Consider the following 6,645-nt stretch of genomic DNA (forward strand, 5'->3'; position numbering starts at 1 on the left):
AACAAAAAGGATCCTCATACTTCTTTTCTCTAGATTTTTTTTTTCTTTTCTCTTATTTCTGGTGGTTGAGGGTTGTCACACTAACTTTGTGTTTTGAGTAAATATATATATATATTCCCTAAGAACGTGAAATGGATCTAATTTAATAAATACATTTTCATTGGTTTACATATTCTCAAGTGAAAGAGTGCAAACTTCAAAAATGATATAAGTAGGGCTTCCCTGGTGGTGCAGTGGTTGAGAGTCCGCCTGCCGATGCAGGGGACACGGGTTTGTGCCCCGGCCCGGGAAGATCCCACATGCCGCCGAGCGGCTGGGCCCGTGAGCCATGGCCTCTGAACCTGCGCGTCCGGAGCCTGTGCTCCGCAATGGGAGAGGCCACAACAGTGAGAGGCCCGCGTACCGCCAAAAAAAAAAAAAGAGGTAAGTAAAACTCTACCCAAATGACAAGCTGAATTTGTTCAAAGAGAGAGAGAGCTGTGTCATCCTTACTTACCCAACCTATCAAGGTCCAGAAGTAGGAATTTTCTTTTTTTTCAAGAAATAATTAGATGTAGACAGGTTTCCCTATACATGCCAGCTTGCTGGTTAGTAATGTCTTTCACAACATGAAAGACACCAAAAGCAGCACAATATCTTAGGGAAACCTGGTTTCCCTTTTAGATATTTGGTTAAAGTACTTACTATGATATCTACAATTTAGTCCAAAATACTTCAGCATAGCAGTGTTTTTTTTTTTTTAATTTTATTTTGTTTTTGGCTGCATTGGGTCTTCGTTGCTGTGTGTGCTTTCTCTAATTGTGGTGAGTGGGGGCTACTCTTCGTTGTGGTGCTCAGGCTTCTCATTGTGGTGGCTTCTCCTGTTGTGGAGCACAGGCTCTAGGCACACGGGCTTCAGTAGTTGTGGCCACGGGCTCAGTAGTTGTGTCACACAGGCTCAGTTGCTCCATGGCATGTGGGATCTTCCCAGACCCAGGGCTCGAAACTGTGTCCCCTGTATTGGCAGGTGGATTCTTAACCACTGTGCCACTAGGGAAGCCCTTATTGTTGTTTTGGGCTTATGTTAGTTTAGGCTATGTTTCAGCAGTAGGGTGGTGAGTTAGCATTTAGTCAGAATGGCCACTCTCCGTAGGTGGCTACTGCAAGCACTGCAACCTCTGGTTGACATTAGACATTTTGCTAATCAGCATTATGAATGTTAGAAATCAGTGTTCATAGATAAAATTAGTATTTAGGGCTTCCCTGGTGGCGCAGTGGTTGGGAATCCGCCTGCCGATGCAGGGGACACGGGTTTGTGCCCTGGTCCAGGAAGATCCCACATGCCGCGAAGCAGCTGGGACCGTGAGCCATGGACGCTGAGCCTGCGCGTCTGGAGCCTGTGCTCCACAACGGGAGAGGCCACAACAGTGAGAGGCCCATGTACTGCAAAAAAAAAAAATTAGTATTTAATTAGTTAGCATACTGGATTTAACAATCAATCTCTCATTAGTGAAATTAGTGGTATTTAAGATTAGTATACGGCTTGGCTAAAGACAATTGCCATTATTGCATGAAGAAGGTATAAAAAAACTACCAACCATTATAGCTTCGGGCATGGTAGTTGCAGTCCTACTCTTAAGGTTTTCAACTGATTGAATCAGGCCCACTTACATTATCCAGGATAATATCTTTCATTTAAAGTCGACTAATAGGGCTTCCCTGGTGGTGCAGTGGTTAATAATCCTCCTGCCAAAGCAGGGGACATGGGTGCGAGCCTTGGTCCGGGAAGATCCCACATGCCACGGAGCAACTAAGCCTGTGTACCACAACTACTGAAGCCTGTGCGCCACAACTACTGAAGCTTACGTGACTTAGAGCCTGTGCTTCCCAACAAGAGATGCCACGGAAATGAGAAGCCTGTGCACCAAACGAAGAGTAGCCCTTGCTCACTGCATCTAGAAGCCTGCACACAGCAACAAAGACCCAACGCAGACAAAAATAAATAAATAAATAAATAAATAAATTAAAAGAATAAAGTCAACTAATTATGGACTTTAATCACATCTGCAAAATGCCTTCATAAGCAGCACCTAGACTAATGTTTGATTGAGAAACTGGGGACTGTAGCCTAGCCAAGTTGACATATCAGAAAAGAGCATCGTGTCCCTTCTTGGTTTTATAAGCAGCCAAGGCAGGCTTGGTGCCAGTCACTGCCGTCCAGGCCCCCTTCATGGTCTAATTAGAAAAGGTCACTAATTGTGTTTAGTCTCAAGGACCCCTTTGGTCTCTTTCATTATTCTTTTGCTCAAAATTCTGAAAATAAAAAGTAATGTTTCTAAAGAGATTATGTTAAATAGCTTATCTTAACTTTTGTGTTTTTTACCCCCTTGAAAACCTGTTTGGACTTTCAAAATGGGCTTCTCCAGTTCAGTTCTCTGATGGAAAGAGGCTTTCTCTCCAAACATATTTCACTAAACAGCTGACGTGCTCTTCTGTATTCCATCCAGAGCAGTGGTGGTATCCCATAGTGAATGGCAGTGGGAGAGACATAGGATTTAGAGTCTCCTGGAGTCCCATGAGTTCCATGAAGCCCAAGCTCCAGGTCCTTTCTAATGAAGTCTGGAACTGCAGGCAAATTACTTAATCTATTTGAAACCTTGATTCCTCATCTATAACATAGAGACACTGACTATAATTCCCATCAAGAATTGTTATAAAGGTCAGAAATAGTATTGAGAAAATCACTGGAACGTGGTAGTTTCTTAATAGATGACTATAATCATCACTTAACCAACAGCTGTACCATCTGCTATACTAAATGCTCTAATCAATACCAGAACAACAACAGCAACAACAGCAAAACAAACACCACAGCACCAAGAAGAAGAAAAGCCTGGTGTTAATACTGCCAACATAAATATCCACATAAAACTGTCAAAGTTATAATATTGATAAAGAACAAGTGGTCTTTATTATCCAGTTTGTGGTAATAAATTCTTCAGGACATTGAATTTCCTTTCTACCTTCTTTCGAGTTGAGTCATGTGTATTTATGATATTTTCTAGCTTTTATTATTAGTCTCAAAGATGTCATTCTGTTTTTTTTAAGATTCCATATATATGTGTTAGTATATGGTATTTGTTTTTCTCTTTCTGACTTACTTCACTCTGTATGACAGACTCTAGGTCCATCCACCTCACTAAAGATAACTCAGTTTCATTTCTTTTTATGGCTGAGTAATATTCCATTGTATATATGTGCCACATCTTCTTTATCCATTCATCTGTCGATGGACTTAGGTTGCTTCCCTGTCCTGGCTGTTGTAAATAGAGCTGCAATGAACATTTTGGTACGTGACTCTTTTTTTTTTTTTTTTTTTTTTTTTTGCGGTACGCGGGCCTCTCACTGTTGTGGCCTCTCCCATTGCGGAGCACAGGCTCTGGACGCACAGGCTCAGCGGCCATGGCTCACGGGCCCAGCTGCTCCGTGGCATGTGGGATCCTCCCGGACTGGGGCATGAACCTGTGTCCCCTGTATCGGCAGGCAGACTCGCAACCACTGCGCCACCAGGGAAGCCCCATGACTCTTTTTGAATTATGGTTTTCTCAGAGTATATGCCCAGTAGTGGGATTGCTGGGTCATATGGTAGTTCTATTTGTAGTTTTTTAAGGAACCTCCATACTGTTCTCCATAGTGGCTGTATCAATTTACATTCCCACTAACAGTGCAAGAGGGTTCCCATTTCTCCACACCCTCTCCAGCATTTTATTGTTTGTAGATTTTTGATGATGGCCATTCTGAATGGTGTGAGATGATATCTCATTGTAGTTTTGATTCGCATTTCTCTAATGATTAATGATATTGAGCATTCTTTCATGTGTTTGTTGGCAATCTGTATATCTTCTTTGGAGAAATGTCTATTTAGGTCTTCTGTGCATTTTTGGATTGGGTTGTTTGTTGTTTTGATATTGAGCTGCATGAGCTGCTTGTAAATTTTGGAGATGAATCCTTTGTCAGTTGCTTCATTTGCAAATATTTTCTCCCATTCTGAGGGTTGTCTTTTGGTCTTGTTTATGGTTTCCTTTGCTGTGCAAAAGCTTTTAAGTTTCATTAGGTCCCATTTGTTTATTTTTGTTTTTATTTCCAAAAAATGTCATTCTTAAACAATGTCTCAGAGTCTGGATTTTGCCAGGGAAACCTGCTTTTACTATACTGTTAAAAGTTTGTTGTCTTTTACTTACTCAGTATTACCACATTTCTGCTAATGTTATCCACATTTTATTTTAATATTAAACATTACAAATGGGAGGTAGTAAAATAAGCCAAGCCTTTAATAATTGGCAAAATGTAATTCCTCTTTCCTAGAACCAGAGGGTATAAGCATTTTTAATTTCTGATTTTCTTTAAATCTAATATATTTTGTGCTTTGGGTCCTAAGAAATATGTACTTGAGTTATTTGATTAGTGGCAGTAAGAAAAACCAGTTGACAAGACAATATCACATTCTTTGCAAAAGGCATGATTTTATATCTCAAAATATTTTGACTTGAAAAGAAACATACAAAACAATAAATTTAATGATTTCAGAGGTATCGCCATACTGTTGGGCTTGGAGATGAATCTTCCAGATAGGGACAGCTTGAGATAAAGTTGTATGTAAAAATTTGTCTTGCTGCCCTTTGCCTTCCCTGATTTTCTGTCTCCCTAATCATTGTTATTATGATTAGGGAGACATTACATAGTCCTTGAGTTAATTATGTCATGCAGTGTTCCAAACCTCACAACTGTTTTGCCCACCCCTGCCTCAAAGATTAAAATGCATTCACTACATAACTACTCCCAAAGGTTCCTCTTATCAACCAAATTAAGAGTCATTCCTCCTTCCCTTCCTCCTTTCCTTCCTTCTTTCTTGTTTTGGACAAATACTGATTTCTTTAGGCTCACAGCACCCAACACTACTAAGTCCTGTGGTCACTGAGGTGAAAAGGCATGGTCCTTTCCTTTAGCAAGCTTACAAAAAAGCAAAGAAGTGGACACAATATAACATTTCTATAGTGGACATCTGTGTAAGGTGCAGAAAGCACTGAGTTCTCAGGAAATTCGTGGTTCCCAAGGAGGTGTTGCTTTGAGCTAATTTTTGAAGGAGGGTGTCTAAGTCAGGTTGGGCTGGTATAACAAAGTGCCCTAGAGTAGGTGGCTTATAAAAAATAGACATTTATTTCTTACAGTTCGGGAGTCTGGAAGTTTGAGTTCATGGTGCCAATATGGTTGGGTTCTGATAAGGAACCTCTTATGGGTTGCAGACTGCCAACTTCTTGATGGAGAGCAGAAAGGAAGCAAACTCTCTTGTGACTCTTATAAGGGCACTGATCCCATTCATGAGGGCTCCACTCTCATAACCTCATCTAATCTTAATTATCTCCCTAAGACCCCACCTCCTAATACCATCACATTGGGGTGGGGTGGGGGAGAGTTTCAACATAAGAATTTTTGGGGGACACATATTCAGTTCATAAGAGGGTGACAGGGGTTTGCCAGGCAAATAAGGTGAGGGAGGAGTGTGTGTATGTGGTGGGGGGAGACTGTGGTCTTCCTGGTGGAGGAAATTGTATGCACAAAGGCTCAAATCTTTGAAACCAAAGCTCAAAGGTCTTTATTAGGAAAGCTGTCAATAACTCCAACTTCCATAATAATTCAGCAAAGGGGTGATGGTAGGTTGTATGCTGTGGGAAGGAGGGGGAAGAGATAAAACTCTTAGATAAGAGAAGAGAAACTTGCACTTTATCCTTTTGATGAGGGGACTATTCCTGGGATTTATCCCAGGAATGCAAGGCTTCTTCAATATATGCAAATCAATCAATGTGATACACCATATTAACAAATTGAAGGGGAAAAACCATATGATCATCTCAATAGATGCAGAGAAAGCTTTCGACAAAATTCAACACCCATTTATGATAAAAACCCTGCAGAAAGTAGGCATAGAGGGAACTTTCCTCAACATAATAAAGGCCATATATGACAAACCCACAGCCAACATCGTCCTCAATGGCGAAAAACTGAAACCATTTCCACTAAGATCAGGAACAAGACAAGGCTGCCCACTCTCACCACTCTTATTCAACTTAGTTTTGGAAGTTTTAGCCACAGCAATCAGAGAAGAAAAAGAAATAAAAGGAATACAAAACAGAAAAGAAGAAGTAAAGCTGTCACTGTTTGCAGATGACATGATACTATACCTAGAGAATCCTAAAGATGCTACCAGAAAACTACTAGAGCTAATCAATGAATTCGGTAAAGTAGCAGGATACAAAGTTAATGCGCAGAAATCTCTGGCATTCCTGTACACTAATGATGAAAAATGTGAACGTGAAATCAAGAAAACACTCCCATTTACCATTGCAACAAAAAGAATAAAATATCTAGGAATAAACCTACCTAAGGAGACAAAAGACCTGTATGCAGAAAATTATAAGACACTGATGAAAGAAATTAAAGATGATACAAATAGATGGAGAGATATACCATGCTCCTGGATTGGAAGAATCAATATTGTGAAAATGACTCTCCTACCGAAAGCAATCTACAGATTCAATGCAATCCCTATCAAACTACCACTGGAATTTTTCACAGAACTAGAACAAAAAATTTCAAAATTTGTTTGGA

Source organism: Mesoplodon mirus (genome assembly GCF_964341445.2).
Source record: "Mesoplodon mirus genome assembly, chromosome: 8".
NCBI lineage: Eukaryota > Metazoa > Chordata > Mammalia > Artiodactyla > Ziphiidae > Mesoplodon > Mesoplodon mirus.